This window comes from Manis javanica, chromosome 2 (genome assembly GCF_040802235.1).
Source record: "Manis javanica isolate MJ-LG chromosome 2, MJ_LKY, whole genome shotgun sequence".
In the NCBI taxonomy this organism is placed as follows: Eukaryota; Metazoa; Chordata; class Mammalia; order Pholidota; family Manidae; genus Manis; species Manis javanica.
This window is the reverse complement of record NC_133157.1, coordinates 5,318,562-5,336,459: the sequence shown is the minus strand read 5'-3', so window position 1 is coordinate 5,336,459 and position 17,898 is coordinate 5,318,562. Positions and strand designations below refer to the sequence as shown.

Here is a 17,898-nt window from a genome sequence, read left to right as displayed (position 1 = left end):
AAAAATTAAACCCAAAGCTTGCATTGATTTGATTATTACACTACCATTATTTTTACATCATCATAAAATCAGGAAGAAGCATAGAGTTATTTTTAAGCTTATTAAAAATAAGCAACTCTTAATCATCGAAAATATCTAATTATCAGGAATATTATATGAACATCTTAATATAAAAAGATCTACTATGGTCATATATACAAAAAAGTTTTTAAGACTTGGATACACTAGCCTCTAAGTATAGGAATTGAGAAAATTACGTATTTAAGCTTTTTCTTTTGAGGTACAGTTTCAGTAGTGGAAAAATAGAAGCACAAATAGTTTAATTTTCTCCTCCTTCTTAGGAAACCCTGGATTGTTTATCTGTACTAGGTATTTCTTGAGTATGCACATATGACAATTATTTATGGTATATTAATCCCCAAAACTTCCCAATAAAAGAGAAAAAATGGGCAAGGAAGGAAGGAAGAACTGAGAGGGAGCTGGCTTCAGACACGTACAAATGGCTGAACCTCATCTCTCTGTAAGAAGAGGTGAAGACGTAGATGCAGGAAAACCCATTTTGACATGCCCGCTGAAACCCACAAGTGCTAACTAAAGCCAGTACAGTTGGTTTAAATAGTAAGTCAGGTTCTGGACAATCCTATTAAGCCATATCCTTAAAAAGCCAGTGCTTGTTAAGTAAGGGAAAAAGGAGGAATATCTTGTCTTTTAGACAAGACAATCTTCTTGTGAGATTTCTTCTTTTTTTGTTCTGTCTCTTATAAAACAGTCTTGTTCATAACAAAATTTTCATACCAGTTGGAGAGAGACTGGTATGAGTTAAAATATGAAGAGAATCTCTGGTCAGACTAAGAAGACGCCACAAAAATAGATTCAGCAAGAATGGTGCTTATGCAAACTTACAGCTCCAGAATCTGGTCAGAGACCAGGTACCACCAAGTAGATTCCCAGTGACTCCTCCAATGACAGATGTCCATCACTATCCTTAGAAAACAGGGCTTGTGAAACTTCAGGATAGTACCATTTGCTTAACAGTGGAATTAGGTCATTAATTCAGCCAACTCAACCAATCAATAATGAGTGACAGTATACACAACTTGGCCCTAGGTGTACAAAGATGCATCAGACATACGCATCTTTGCATTTCAGCCCCTGAGGAGCTCACGGTCTAGCTCTTCTTTTGAGCCAAATATTGCTGAAGTTATTGCTTTCACTGTAAGATAAATCAGCCCTGGAATTAATCCAAGGAAATTTAATTGCTATAAAATAGTTACACCACAATTCCAGAGAACCCCTACTGGATTCTAGCATTCTGTAGAATATTAGCATTCCCATTGTTCCATTAGTAATTAGTAAGCCAGGCCAGCTCTGTTTTCTGTGACTATTTTTTTTTATATAGTCATCAAATGTATTATTTTCATTAGGTTGTCATTTTATGAAGAATTCCTAAGACTACTGTTTCTTGACATGCAAGAGTTAGCTTAAGTTACCACAAATACTGCTGCTTGGAAGCAGGGTAATTGTTTTAGTTTTAAGACCACAGACTTTTATTATTTAGATCTTACTCAGTGTATGTTAGAATCAGAAGGTTCAGAACAGCTGGTTAGGAAGGTAGCCAAGATACAGGAAAGATGTCTGCGCCTCCTTTTCAAGGGCAGCCAATTCTTGAACTGTAGGTGCCAAAATATCCACATGGCCTTTATAGTTTCCACCACCAGCAGCCCATTTTTGCCCACAGGTAACTTTTCCATCAAATTCATCACTGGTACCTTTATATCTGGCTCAACCTGAGAAATAGTACAGTTCAGATGTTCTTCCATCTCAGACAGCAACTGCATCTCATTGTACCATATGGTACAGCCACCATCTTCCTGGAGTCTTGTGTTCTAACAGCCTTTCCACAGCTGCTGCATATACGGTACCAACCCTTTTCTTTTTCTGTTGCCACCAGGGAAATGGCCATACCCATCCTTTCAGCTCCTCCCACTCTGCCAATTCGATGTACGTAGTTTTGCTTTTCATCAGGCAAGGTGACATTTATAACATAAGGAACACCATGGGTATCAACTCCTCTGGTAGCTACATCCATGCAAATCAAGAATCTTACATCTCCTTTCTTCAGTCTTTCCAAATTTTGCTTCCTTTCATGAGTCTTTCCGTCACCATGAAGAGAAACACATTAGAACTGGTGTCCTTATTTATCAGGTCCTCCTCCTTGTTGCATAAAATACTGCTCCAAGTTATTACAGTCGATTTGGGTTCCACAGAAAAGAATTGCTTGATCCATCTTGTGTTCCTTGACTGCCCGAATTCTGTGACTATTTTTTTTCCAGCTCTTTTATTCCTTTAATATCTTACAAAAGAAGATTCTCCCAAATTTAAAAAACCTTTGAAAAAATATAGTTTCATATGATTTATAGAACATATGAGTACATGTTCCAGAATTATACAAACACTGCTATGTTAGAAACCCAGTAAAGGCATGATGTTACTCACTGCCTCCTGGATGGTGCAGGCTAGCTGACATGTTCCCACATTCCAACTATCTTTGTTACTTGTTATCCTAAACTATTAAGGCACCTGAGAGGTTGGAAGACTACTGACCATAAACTTCAATACTTTCTACTTTGATCTTATTTACTTATTTTCAAAACTTAACTGCATTTTAAATATCTTTACAAGTTTACTTTATCCACAACTAAGCCACCTTTATTGTCTTTATCCTAAAAATGATCAAATATTAACCACGTAAACTATTAATGTATACACAGATCCAAGAGTCAAGCATAAAACGGTGTAGCCAAGTTGTGTAGGATGTACAATTAAGCTCAGGAAATTCCCTAGTGCTTTGTAAGCAATCTAAATTTCTGTTAAGAAGTGGCAACTCTTTTAAGTTTCCATGCTCTGGACTATCTTTTTAAAAACGTTTTTAAAAAGACAATAATTGAAATAACTGGTACCTTATAAATTAAGAAACCTAAGATAAAAAAACTCTAAATCATAATTTTATTTGTATTTAAAAAAAAATTGGAAATTTTGCATATGCCCATGATCTGCCTTGTCTGGCCTTGGGCCCCGGGGCCGCCCTCCCCACGCCCGAGCAGTGGCCCGGCAGGCCGGCCCCAGGCAGCCACCAGCACTCCACCAGGCGGCTCAGGAAGCCCCGCAGCGACCTCAGCAGGGCCCCGCGGGTGCGCCCCTCGCCCGGCTGCACCCCTGGCGCCCAGCTGGTGCTGCACAGAGCCCCCCACGAGCCACGCGCCGCGCGCGAAGCCAGCATGACCCTGGCGAGAGCTACAGCGCGGACGCCGGCCGTCTGCTTCTGCACGGACTATCCACAATCTCGGACGGCCTCGGCCGCCTCCATGCAAGTTTTCAAATCCCAGTACACACCGCTTATACAGGTTGTGACTATTTTATTTAAATAAAGTAATACCTTCACTAGTTTTAAAATTAATATTTAAAAAGGTAGATTGAGAAGTCTTACTCCGACCCTAGTGCCTTTCTACCTGGTTATTCCTTCTCATTTCTCCATGAAGGAACACTATAATTATTAGTTTGTTTTTACATTGTTTCTTTTTGTAAATATAAGCAAATATTAATTCATATATTTTAAAATCCCATTTTTACACACAAGCTAGCATATTAATTCAAAGGCTGACAGAAGGGAGAAATTCTGAGGATCAGCCCTTTTTCCCTAGCATGCCTTCAACTAATTGGATGAGACCCACCCACATTAATGAGCAGTCTGATCCAGATACACCCAGAATAACGATCAAGTCTGGGTACCCTGTGGCCTAGTCAAGTTGACACATAAAGTTAACCATGTAAAGGTCTTGTCTCAGTTAATGGTAGAATAAATGCTACTCTGGTCTCATCTGACATGAAAGAGAAAGACCCAAAAGGTTCAAACTGTTTCTAAACTCAATCCCAGAACAAAGCTGAAGAATATTTTTAGGAATAGAAAAATATCTAGGACCCAACATAGTAAAACTTACAGTGTCTGCCATCCAATCAAAAATTACTAGGCATAGGTAGGAAATACAATCAGTAACTGATCAGAAATGACACAGGTGATAGAATTAGTAAATATGGACATTAAAATAATTATTATAGTTGTAGTCCATATTTAAGAAACTAGAGGAAAGATTGTGTTAAGTAGAGACATGGAAGATGAACTTCTAGAGATGAAAACTACAGTTGAGATGGAGAATTCACTGAATGAAATTGGTGTCAGAATAAACATTATAGAAATAAAGATGACTGATTTTGAATACTTAGCAGTGTAAAGTATTAAAGTATCCAAGATGAAACAGAAAGAAAAAAACCTGGAGGAAAAAAAAAAAAAAAGAACAAACAGCAGCCGTGAAGTGTGGTGCAACATTAAGTGGCCAAGTGTGTGTATAACTGGAGTGTCTGAAGAAGGGGAGTATGAGACAACAGAAGAAATGATGGAAGAAAAATGCTGAAAAATCTCCAGATGCAATGAAATCAGTAAACCCACAAATTTAAGAATCTCAAGGAACTCAAACACAAGAAACATGAGGAAAAAGAATATCAAGGCACATAACACATTGCTTAAAACTTGGTGATAGAGAAAAAAGTTAAAATCATCTAGAGAATAAGACACATTGTGTACCCAAGAATGAAGGGTAGGATGGCAGCTGATTTCTCTTTTGAAACAATGTAAGCCAGGGAACAGTGAAGCACCATCTTTAAAGCAACAAAAGAAAACAACTGTCAGTTTAGAACTTCTTACTCAGTGAAGGTATCTTTCAAAACAAAGGCAACATAAAGTGTCTTTCAGACAGAAAACTGAACAATTCATTCCCAGCAGACCTGCACTATAAAAAATATTAAAGAATGTCCTTGATGCAGGAGGAAAATGATACCTGGTGGAAAATGAGCTACAAAAATAAATGAATACACTGGAAAAGGGAAACTACATCATAAATACAAAAGATTTTTTCTATTTAAATTCCCTTAAAATTATTTTTAAACAAAAACAGTGGTGACACATTGTGGCATTTATAGTTTATGTAGAAGTAAAGTTTATGATGACAATAGCACAAATGGGGTAACTGAAATATACTACTGTGAGATTCTTATATGTGAAGAGTAGCGTATCATTTGAAGGTAGACTGTGATAAGCTAAAGATGTATATGATAAACTCTAAAGCAGCAGTTATAGCTAATAAGCCGACAAAGATAAAATGCAATCATAAAATATTTAATCCAAAAGAAGGCAGAAAAACTTGGAAAAGTGAATAAAGAACAGATTATATAAATACAAAACAAGCAGCAAGATGATCGATTAAATTCCATATTGATATAATACTAAAAATAAAAATCTAAATATCCCAGTAAAAAAATAGGGATTCCAAGATTAGATAAAAAGGTAAGACCCATTTATATGCTGCCACCAATAAACCCACTTTTAATATAAAGATACAAATAGCAAAAGGGTGGAAAAAGATACCATGTCAACATTAATCAAAAGAAAACCTGAGGGGCTATATCAGACAAAATATATTTTAAAATACTGTCAAGGATAAAGGGATTCATTTTGTAATGATAAAGGGATCAATTTATGAAGAAGACATAATCTTAAATGTTTATGTATTAACAAAGAAACTCAAAATACATGTCTGAAAAACTGATAGAACTGCAAGGAGGAATTCACAGTTACAGTTGGAGATTTTAACACCTCTCAGTCAATAATTGATAGAATAAGTAGAAAGAAAACCAGTAAGGATACGAGATTTGAACAATAGAGTCAACTAACTTGACTTAATTGATGTCATGTATAGCACACTCTACCACCAGAGCAGTAGGGCACATTCTTTTCAAGTGCACCTGAACTGTTCCCAGGATAAACCATTTTCTGGGCCATAAAAAAGTCTCAATAAATGTAAGCTGATTCAATTCTCTAACCACAATGGAATTAAACAAGGAATCAATACAGAAAATACCTGGAAGATCTTTCAACTATTTGGAAACTAACAAATAAATCACGAGTAAAAAAAAAATCAAGTGAAATTAGTAAGTATTTAGGACTGAACAAAGGTGAAAATGCCAACATAACATTTGTTGGATGAACTAAAGGGAAATTAATATAATGCTAAATCCCTATGTTAGAAAAGAAAGAAGTTCTCAAATAAATGACCTTGGGTTCCTACCTTAAGAAACTAGGAAAATGAAAGCTAGTGAGACCCAAACTAAGCAGAAGAAAAAAGCAATATAAAAAAATCAATGAAATAGGAAACAGAAAACTATAAAGAAATATATGAAACCAAAGCCAGTTCTTTGAGATGATCAATACAATTGATACACCTCTAGCCAGACTGATGAGGAAAAAAAGAGAAGACAAAAACTAAATATCAGGAATGAATGAGGTAACATACAGATTCTACAGATACTGAAAGTACAGGAAGTGGATTAATCAACACCCTAGAAAAAACAGACTTCTTGAAAGACACAAACTGCCAAAGCCACTCAAGAAGAAAGACTACTTGAATAACCTCAAATCTATTTAAAAAATTGAATCTGTAGTTAAAAATCTTCCCACAAAGAAAACTCCAGAACCAGATGGCTTCATTGGTGAATTCTACCAAACATGTAAGGAGGAAATAATATGAATTCTACACATCTGTTCCAGAGAATAAGAAAGGAGGGAACAGACACTTGCCAGTTCATTCTCTGAGGTTGGCATCACTCTGCTGTGCCCATTCCCTGGGCAGCCAGAGGAATTCTTTGACATGTAATCAGATTGCCACCTCTCCTTGGCCATCTCCTGTCTCACCCACGAGAGGTGTTCTGCATTGTGAGAAGGGGAAGGTAATCGCGCGGGCAACAAGGGGAAAGGAGATGGGCAGAGGCGTTCTCAGGCAGACTGGTCTTAGAGAAGATTATGTATGAAATTGAGGGTCTGAAATTTTTTTTTTTTTGAGAGGGCATCTCTCATATTTATTGATCAAATGGTTGTTAACAACAATAAAATTCTGTATAGGGGGGTCAATGCTCAATGCACAATCATTAATCCATCTCAAGCCTAATTCTCATCAGTCTCCAATCTTCTGAAGCATAATGAACAAGTTCTTACATGGTGAACGAATTCTTACATAGTGAATAAGTTCTTACATGAACAGTACAAGTGCAGTCATCACAGAAACTTTCGGTTTTGATCACGCATTATGAACTATAAACAATCAGGTCAAATATGAATATTTGTTTGATTTTTATACTTGATTTATATGTGGATCCCACATTTCTCCCTTTATTATTATTATTTTTATTTGTAATAAAATGCTGAAGTGGTAGGTAGATGCAAGATAAAGGTAGAAAACATAGTTTAGTGCTGTAAGAGAGCAATTGTAGATGATCAGGTGTGTGCCTGTAGACTATGTGTTAATCCAAGCTAGACAAGGGCAATAAAACATCCACGGATGCAGAAGATTTCTCTCAAAACAGGGGGGGTGAGGTTCTAAGCCTCACCACTGTTGATCCCCAATTTCTTACCTGATGGCCCCCCTGCGACTGTGCCTGTCTTAGGTTGTTCCTCCCTTGAGGAATCTTACCCGTCTCTGGCTAACCAGTCATCTTCCGGGGCCATACAGGGAAATGTAAAGTTGGTAAGTGAGAGAGAAGCCATATTGTTTGAAAAGGTTAGCTTTTTACTTCTTTGCAGATTTATGCCCTGTGGCTTCTATGCCCAGCACTTGTCTCAAGGTATCTTTACCACCTGGAGGAATTATGATGCTCGGTAAATTCGATATGAGGCACGAATTCTATTTAAGGGTTGTAATTAGGAAGGAAGAAGAAAAGCTATAGAGGTAGCAGATGGAAGAAAACATGGGAGGATTGATTGTTTCTTTGACAGATCTTCTTGTAGAGTACCTTAAGCATGTATAGGTTTTAAACTGCTAACTAACTTGTGCACACATATTAACATAATAGGAATACAGTGACATAAATTAAGCAAATCTATAATTACCGGCCATCTCCAGTGAAGCCAAGAAAACCAGTTAGGCACCCTAGGCATTTGTGAGAATTTGTCTATGATATGATGGATATTGGAGGATCTGAAATTTGATTCCTTTTAAATAAAAACTTGCATAGTTCTTAGCTTCATGTACTCCCATCCAGACATAAGTATACCCCATTTTGAGACTAAGAGTTTATTTAATGTGGTGGATGACACTTTCTCTATTGAAATAATGCTACAGTGAATGTGTGTGTGTGTGTAGGTAAGTCTATTGAGTAAATCCCCCCAAATAGAATTGTGTCAAAGGGTAAATAAATTTGCAATCTTGATAGATACTGAATATTGCCAAATTCCCCCATGGGGCTTTTTGAAAACCAGGAATCACATACATAAACCCTAAGCAGAGTCAGGAGCTAGTGTTCCCTTCATGATGTGCAGCTATAGGACAAAGTTAAAGACAGTATTGTCACCTGAAATAGTAGAAAGCTGAGGAGTGAACTAAAGGTGCTTTCAGTCCTTAGGAGACTGTGTATAAGCTCTTCCCCCCATGCCATACACACACCCCTTTTTTATACAGCTCCCTGGCAGGAAGTTGAGCACCTAGGGCTCTGGACATTGTCCCTCATGAGGCTTTCTGGCTCATGTGCTCTGAAAGTGTTGAGATAGGAATTGATCCTAGCTAGCTAAGGCTGATTTTCATGTTCTAGAGTGGTTTGCCAGAGACCTGCACTGTGGCCCGAAGACTAACTCCATTTGTGAGGACTGGTTGGTTGTAGGCACAGACTTGAGAAGGGGAAGCCAGACTTTGGGTACAGGGCTAGCATTTGTAATTTAGTAAACTACTCTTTCTAGTCAAGAAAACGTCATTGGTCATTTTTAAAAAGCCCTTGACAAAGAGAATCTGAGAAAAATTTACCTTAGACCTTGAATCAGTTCACATACTGAGAGCCTAGACAGATCATGGCAGCTACCTGGTTCAGCCTCCACTTTGCAGATGAGTGAGGCTCAGAGTGGGACAGGTGCCTCCCCTATCTCCACAGAACCCACAGGAACCCAGGGCCCTGTTCTGCAGGGCTTCTCTCTATTGCCTACAGCGGCCTCTCCTCCACGGCCACCAGTGGTCTTCCATCTAGGTGCAGGGAGGTTTGCATTAGAGAAAGACCACCCTTTGGCATGCATTTCTACCACTTCGGCTGCTTATTAGTGCTCTTTGTACTTCTGATCTGTATCCCACTTTGGGTCTCATGGAACAGAGGGGAAGAAACCAAACCGCACAGAAAGTACACACTGCTTTAGAACAACTGACAACAGTTCTCTCTGGCCAGATCACTCCAAGGTCAGTACCCTCCACAGTCCCAAGGGGGCGCCATTCAGAAGGAAGCACGAAGCCCGGGCCCTAGCAGTGGATTCCCCTGAAGAATGGGGCCTTGAGGAAGGACAATCCCATTTTTATTGCAGTATAATTTACATACAGTAAAATGTACCCCTTTTAGTGGATGGGCTCTGACAATGTGTATAGTCATGTAACCCCCACTACACTAAGATGTGGAGTTGCTCATCACCCTGCAACCTTCTCAGTTCCTTTGGTTGTCTACCTCTCCTCCTAGGCCTAGCAACCACTCTTTGGTTCACTTTCTTTAGACCTTTGCCTGTTACAGAATATCACAAATAGAATTACAAAGTGTGTAACCTTTTGAGTCATGATGCATTGAAGATTGGTCCATGTTGTTGTATGTTCCTTTTTATTGCTGAGTGGTGTTCCATCATATGAAGGTATCACAGTGTGCTGGTCTGTTTAGCTGTTGGGACATTTGAGTTTCCAGTTTTTGATGATTATGAATAAAGCCACTGTAAACATTCACATGCAGGTTTTTGTGTGGACATAAGTTTTCATTTCTCTTGGGTAAACAGGAATGGAATTGTTAGGTCATATGTTAAGTGTATGCTTAACTTAGGAGAAAATGTCAAGCTGTTTTACAAAGTGAATGTGGTGTTTTGCATTTCCACCAGCAGTACTATACCAGTTTGCATTCACACCATCGCTCCACATTCTTGTCAGCACTTGGTATTTTCTCCTAGTTTTTGATTTGTGATTTGTGTTCTCATTCTCTTAACAGTGTCTTTAGAAGAACAGAAATTTTTAACTTTGATGAAGTCCTATTTATCAGTTACTTCTCTTACAGTTCATACTTTTGGTATTGTACCTAAGAAATCTTTGTGTAATCCAAGATTTTCTTCTACAAGTTCTATAAGTTTTAATATGTAGACCTATAGTCCATTCTGCATCAAGTTTTGTATGTGGTGCAAGGTATTGATTGACTTTTCATTTTGTATATGGATGCCCAATATTCCAGCACTGTTTGTTCAAAAGACTATCCTTTGTCCACTGAATTATCTTTGCAATTTGTGGAGAATCAGTTCAGCACATATGTGTGGGCCACCTGCATGCTTTTGATTTCAAAGCTCTGAAACAAAAATGGTAAAAAGGAATAATCTTCCACTATTTCTGCACACTGGTTTCTCTGCTGGGCAGCCTTTCCTGGCATCTCGAGGCGAATCGGCCACTTCCTCTGGGCTCCTCTAGCTATTGTGCGGACACTTGCTGTCAGATTTTTCCCACCCTTGTTTCAGTGTCTGCTCCTCCCTCCTTCTCCTACCCTCTCTACGACTTGCATGCTTGGAGGCCCAGATTATCACCTTCATCACGGCTGGTTGAATGTGCCATTCGCAAATCTCTGATGACAAAACAAATCTTTGACTGACAAATGATGACAAGTCCAAGAGTTTTATGATAGCTGTACCCATCAGATGACAGCAAGAATCGAGGATAAAGACCCCTTCTCTTCAAAGCAGGAACTGTTGCTCATTCTGCTTTGGTGTGACCTCTGTTTTGCCAGGCCTCTGTGGGGTGGGCCTGTTATGCCAGTTATGTTTGGGTCTTTGGCAGGATCTCAGCTCCAGATTTCATCAGTGCCTGGCTTCTTGAGGCCCTCTTCTTGTGGGATTCCTCCTTGCTGGGCTTCAGTCTCTTCAGCTTCATTAGGGACATGGAGTCATTGCCCCCTACTTCCAATGGGTTGTTTTGGAGATCAAATGAGAAGAGGTAAGGGGAAAGGCTAAACAATATTGAGAATCATTGACTGATAAACTTGTCTAATTCCTCTGTTTCTCAGAAGCTTAAGACTCATGAAATTAATTTCTTAATTAATTCCAACATTTAATTGGTTGCCTCTCTTCTCCCAGCACTTTGGAAACATAACATTTACCACTTAGAAATTTTCCTACAATAGATGTTAAATATTCTTCTTAGCCAATGCTAACTCACCATGACGCTTGGTTTCTCTAAGAGGTTTAACAGTTGGGACTATATTGTCTAGAAGACATGGGTGGGGCCAAGGTGTCTATCTGGGAACTCTCAATGTCTGCAGGCCTCCGTGAAGGCTGCAGTAGCTGTGGGAGAATCCAAGTGCCTCCTCTGAATGGACATGTGTTTCTTCAAGCATTTCAGTCTTCAGAGCCCCAGATTTCTGGCTTTCTCGGGTATCTCTTCTAATGAACCTGAGCTGCATCTCCCCACTCCCACCGAACTCTTTGGACATCTTGGCTGTGTATGTAGTCCTCCGCCCTCACACACTCCTTAGCCGGGAATTATGCTGGGAGTCAGGAGAGGTGCCAGAGCTGGGTGGAATCATTTCGGGTTTACTCTCCAGGAATGTGGCTCTCATTAGAAGCATCTCTAAATAACATGCCACGTACCAGCAACACACAGAGCACAGAGCACGGTCGTCTTAGGTTCACAGCACAGAACTGAGCAGCCAAACTTGCTGCGTCCCTGTCTCATCCTTTGTATGAAATTCACTTTGGAAAAGGTGTCAAAATCAGGACATATTGCTTTTTCCCTTCTTATTGGAAGATTTTTTTGAGGTATAATTTACATGTCACAAAATTTACCATTTTTAGTGTACAAGTCAGTGATGTTTTGTAAATTACTAGAGGGTGCAGCCATCACCACAACCCAGTTTTAGAACATTTCCATCATCCCCAAAAGACCCCTAATGCCCCTTTGCTGCCAATCCCACTCCCAGCCCCAGGCAACTTCTCATCTGCTTTCTGTCTCTAAAGATTTGCCTTTTCTGTACATTTCATATAAGTAGAACTCTACATCATGTGGTCTTCTGTGACTGGCTTCTTTGACTTCACAACTTGTTTTTGAGGTTTATCCATGTTGTAGCATATGTAATACAATATAATATTGCTGAATATTATTACATTCTTTGGATGTACATTTTGTTTATCCACTCACCAGTTGATGGACATGTGGCCTGTGAGCAGTTTTTGGCCATTATGCCTAATGCTGCTGTGAACATTCACGTATAAATGTGTGTGTGGACGTATGTTTCATTTTTCCTGGTAGATTCTTAGGAGTAGAGTTGTTGGGCCTTATAGTAAGTTCATGTTTCACTTTTAAGAAACTGCCAAACGAATTTCTAAAGCAGCTGTACCATTTTCCATTCCACCAGCAGTACGTGAGGGTCCCAGTTTCTCCACACTCCCACCAGCACTTGATTTTCTCTATCTTTTGATGACAGCTATTTGAGTGGGCGTACTACAGAGAACTGCACTCTGGTTTTGGTTTCCATTTCTTAAATGGCTAATGATGCTAAGCATCTTTTCATGTGCTTATTAGCCATTCATATTTCTTCTTGGTTACATGTCAATACAAGCCTTTTACCTATTTTTACACTGGCTTGTGTACTGTCTTATTATTGAAAGGTAAGACCTCTCCGTATTCTGGACACAAGTTCTTTATCAGATATTTGAAAAAACACATGAATTTTTTATCTTCCTTATACCAGTACCAGAGATTGTAGAAAGGGGAAGAGACAGTTAATAGTATTGATGTGTAGTATTTGTCTGTTTTGTTATGAGCTAGACACTGGGCTATGTGTTTCACAGTGATTACTTAAGACACTGTCTCATGTTTTAAAGGTTATAGGACTATTTCAATGCTTACTCTCCAGTTAACATTTCTTAATACATAAATAAAAGAACAGTTGATATGGGATATTTTTAAATTTCTGAGTTAGAATTGGTCTTTCAATATTATTACCATAAAGACTAAATGGCTTTTAGAACCACAAAGATTAAATGGCTTTTAGAACAGATGCAGAATACCAGTGGTTTAAATAAACTAGATGTTTGTTTCTCCTATAACAGGCTGGCTGACCGTAGTGATTCTGGATGTATGACCGGGACTGCTCACGGTCAGATACCTTCTATCTGGTTACTCTTTAGGGTGTGGACTCCACATCCAGATACAAATGGCCGCTTCAGCTATCCCGTCCCCTTGCAGGCAGTGGGAAGTAGAGAAAAGGGGAGGAGGGCATGCCGATTCCTTTGAAGAACCTGACCCAGAAGTTGCATGTGTAATTTCTGCTCACATACCATTGGTTAATACTTTGTTACCTGGTGATTCCTAGGTACAGGAGAGACTAGGAAATGCTGTCTTTATTCTGGGGCATTGTGTCCATCTAAAACTTAGGGGATACGGACTAAAACTTAGGGGTTGCAGGCGAAAGAAGAGAACAGATGTTGGGGGCCATTCTTGGGTTTTGGGGTTCCTGGGACAGTCTGTGTGGGTATGCCGTTTAATTGGCCTAAACGTTTTTGAGGAGTTAATTTCACTATTGTTTTAGAATTGCGCCAGGATGTTCTTCATGGTAAAGTAACCATAAATATGAATTATTATTGCTTAGGGATTGTGAAAATAACTTAGTGATTAAATCCAATTTTGGAGTTGCTTTACTGAATACAGATCTTACATACCAGATGGTAGAAGGGTGGCAAGCGAGAGGACAGCTTCTGCCAGGTCAACTTTGAAAGCACACTCTTAGTTTTGTAGTTTTCTTTTCAAGTGGCTCCTTGCTCCTGACATCAGCAGAGCTCCACTGAATGAGCGGTTTTCCCGGGGTTAACTGTGGCCATTCTCTGGATGCACTTTCAGATTAACATGCCGTATCTGCCGCTTTAGGAAGAAAAAGAGCGGTACCGTTTCATTTAGACGTGCTGTTGCTTCTCTAAGGACGAGCGTAATTTCTAACAAGCGGAAGGAAGAAATCTTCTGAATCCATTTGTCCTTTGTGTGTTTAAAACCTCGGCAACAGGACACATTGGCACGAACGTTTTGAAGAAACAAACACTGAGGCTCCTTTAGAGTTTCATTTCTAGGTTTTCGGGCCTTGGTAACAATTACCAAGAAATCTGCTTTCCCGGGTGCAGCTCTGTGCTGCGGAGAGGATCTTAAACCAAGGGAGCCCATACCCCTCGAGCCCCTTTCAGCCGCCCCAGAGACAACGTGGATAACCCCGGCTCTGCCAGGAAGCCCTGGGCCGTCGCCGCAGGGACTTTCAGACGGCTTGTTTTCTTTCCCTTCCAGCCTTTCTCTCTCCACTCCCCTCCGGCTGCCTTCTCCCCAGCCCCCAGAGTAACGTGATCTTCTAGGCCTCGGCTGCTGCTTTCGCAGATTCTTCTAGTCTTAGAGAAAGAGGAAAAAAGTTAACCATTGGTTTCCCAGTTCAAAGTCAACAAAACTGTAAAAGCCAAAGCAGTGCCTGTGTTTGAAAATACAATATTGCTTGTAAATAACCAGTGCGTGGGCTTTTATCAGTCATTTCTACGTTAGTGTGTGTAAATTTACCTTATATAAAGACAATAGTTTGAAGCCTTCAGATTTTTGCAACCTTGCTATTTTTGATTGGTTTGTTTTGTAGGTACCTTAATCTTTATTCAATATACAGCCTATTTGCAAACAAACAAGACTTTTAATGATTTAAAAAATAAAATTCTTTGGCATTTAGTTCAAAAGTTAACCAAAGTAAAGGGATAAAGTCAATTCATGAAAACATGTAAAACCTCTTTAAGTTGAATTTAAGCTTAATAAGTTTATGAGAATTTAATAAGAATATCCCAAGCTATTTTTTGCTTAATAACATCTCTGTTTATAACTTACCTGTAAGTTACATGACTGCATTTAAGAATTAGGGGTTCAGTTGTTTCTTCACCACCAGCAATATTAAGATTTGAGACCTATAGTTTGCAACACTTTTTGGGTAGTTTTTCAGCTTGGTGTCCTAAAACTGGTCTGTCAGCCTTTAATGATGGGTACCTGATGGGTGTCATATAATGGGAAAAAAAAGCTAACAAGGGAGTTTGTAGACCTAGTTCTCTTCCTGACTGTGCCACTAATTTGCTGTGAGACTTGGTGCCTTAGGTGTCTCATCTATAAAAATGGGCAAAATCGATTCTGATTAAAAAGGATTAAAGATTGAAGACCTGTTTTCATGTCCATTTTCTCCCCAGGCCCCACTGAAATGACAATAAAAAGGTTTTTAAAAAAATGAAAATGCGTAAGGACAAAACAAACCCCAAAGGATAAGTGGATAAGAAAGGTGAACGCATTTTTGGGAAGTGGAAGGCACTCAGAAGTGTGGTAACAGATTTAGCAGAAGCAAGGTAGCTGTTGTTTAACCTCTTCTGAGAGATACTGATTAGAAGCAAGCCATTCTGCTTGTAAGATCCTGAAAATAAAACAAATTAAAGGCATTAGTACCACAGAAAGCAGAGGATGGTGAAGCCTGTAACTGAAATCAGGGGGATCAACCGAGAGTCTGTAAAAGGAGTGTTTAGATTCTTCACACCCTTCCTCAACACTACAGCCAGATGACCACCTGTCCTTCCCACCTGCGTGACACCAGAGGTATTACATTGAGAAACTGCCCTAATAATTAGCCTTTGGATTCAGGGGCATTACTCCCAGCATGGCTGCAGTAATCCACTGGGCAGAATCCATGGGGTGGGTAAGAGAAGATTTTTTTTCAAGTCTGTGTACTGAATAGTGAGATTCTCAGCCCTCTTCTAATGCCTGTTAGCCATGGCCCTAACAGAAAGGAGACGGAAAGATTCTTTTCTGGGGAAAAACAAAATTGAATGGCCCTACAAAAAGCCCTATAGGTACCTGCATTTGGAAATTCTCTTGATGGAAAAGTGAGCTCACCACCTTCCTCACTGAAGCACACTGGTTGTTGTGCCCTTTCTGTGCATACTTTTCAGTTGCTCACTGGTATATAATGAATGGGCAGCTAAATTTCTCTAAGCATTAGAGAAAAGTCTCCAACATGGTAAATAAAAGGTAAAACAAATTCACAGAAAAAAGGAATTTGGTGGAAACAAAAACTGCAGGAAACAGAGGCATTCAGAAGAACTCTTCTTGGCTATCCTCAGAGAGAGAGATTGCAGAAACATCAGATAGCAGTGTTATTAGAAACAATAACAGTTGGAATAAGAATAAGCTCTTTAATACTGAAAACATTATAGCCAAAATTTAAAATTCAGGTGAAGACTTGTTAAATGGTCTATCTCAGAAAGCAGAACATAAAGACAAAGACATGGACAAGAAGGGAGAAGAGCTAGGAAAATTAGATGCTCAATCTCAGAGCTTCAGTATCCATCTGTTAGAAATACCAGAAGGAAAGAGCTGAAAGAAAATGACAGTGTCAGGAAGAATTTCAGGGCTTGGTTGAGGTGAGTATTTTCTTCCAGAGCTAAATCTTTGAATTGGATTAGCTTCCTGAGTGCCCAGCATTATATATGAAAAAAGACTTACCTAAGCTAAATCATTGTGAAGTTTCAAAACACCAAGAATATTAGAAGATCCTAAAAGCTCCCAAAGAGAAAAGCAGATCATATATAAAGGATCAGGAATCAAAGTGGAATTCCATTTCTAAACAATAATACTGGCCACTAAAAGATAATGAATAAATGCCATAAAAATTAAGTGGGGAAAATTATTTTCAGCATAGAATTCTATACCCAGCCAAAATTCAACCAGACTGAATTTTACTATTCAGAGTAAAATAGAAGAAAGGCATATTTTAGACATGTGCCTTTTTTTTCCTGCTAGGAAGCTACTAGACAATGAATTCCAGCAAAATGAGTGTGTAAGTCAATAAACAGAACTGAGGATATTTTAAGTGTTTTAGTATTTGGAAAAAATTCTAGGTATTTGACAGATCTTTGACATATTTGAGGGGAAAAAAGGTAATAGGTAGAAGACCAATCAAATGAAAAAAATCAAGGCAATTATTATCTCCAGGATAAACGAAGTTATATAATAGAACATTCATAGTATTTATATTACTGGCAGAGCAGTAAACAATATTTATATCATCAGAGTTAAGTAAACACCGACTATTGATTGAACCAAAAATTATGATTTCACTGTTTGGGCAGGTTGGGGTTGTGATCGTATACTATACTATATAAGTTAATATATAATGTGGAAAGCTGATGAATCCAGAAATAACAATATGGATATTAGTTAGAAATCTGAAGGAGGAGGAGGCTGCCCCTAGGAAACAGACTTGGGGATGGAGTCAGGAGACTGCTGTTTCTATTATAAGACTTTTAGTACTATTTGATTTTTAACCATATGTGTTTATTACTTTGATTAAAAGTTAAAATTAATAAAAAATAAAGTGGGAATACCAATAATGTTAGTTTCTTCCTGGAGAAAAATTATAATTTCATAGTGGTCTTTGACTTATTAATTATAAAAACATAGGAGAGTCTTACTATAGTGAGATTTTCTAGAAGGTGGATTTATTCTAAGGCAGTTCAGATTTGACTCCCATCTGAGAATTGTAGCCCTGGAAATTCCAAGGGGACTAACCAAAAAATCAGTTTCATCTGGAAGACTATTATATGTGTGGCCTGAACATTAATTCCTGGGCCTAAAATAGGCCCCCATTGAGGACGTAGGGTGTGGAGTTTATGTTTTGCCACAAAGCTGGGGTTGCAAAACCTTGGATTTAGGATTAAAGGTAAGACTCTGTGACATTTCAGTTTTACTTGCTTGC

At 38.8% G+C, this 17,898-nt stretch overlaps 1 protein-coding gene and 1 pseudogene across 3 annotated transcripts in view; one reads left to right on the top strand and one right to left on the bottom strand.

Annotated features, from left to right (window-relative positions):
* Positions 1 to 17,898, top strand: part of ABL1 (ABL proto-oncogene 1, non-receptor tyrosine kinase) — a 130,043-nt gene that overhangs the window by 52,766 nt on the left and 59,379 nt on the right. The window lies entirely within an intron of this gene.
* On the bottom strand, positions 1,582 to 2,338 carry LOC140845731 (ATP-dependent RNA helicase DDX1 pseudogene; annotated as a pseudogene).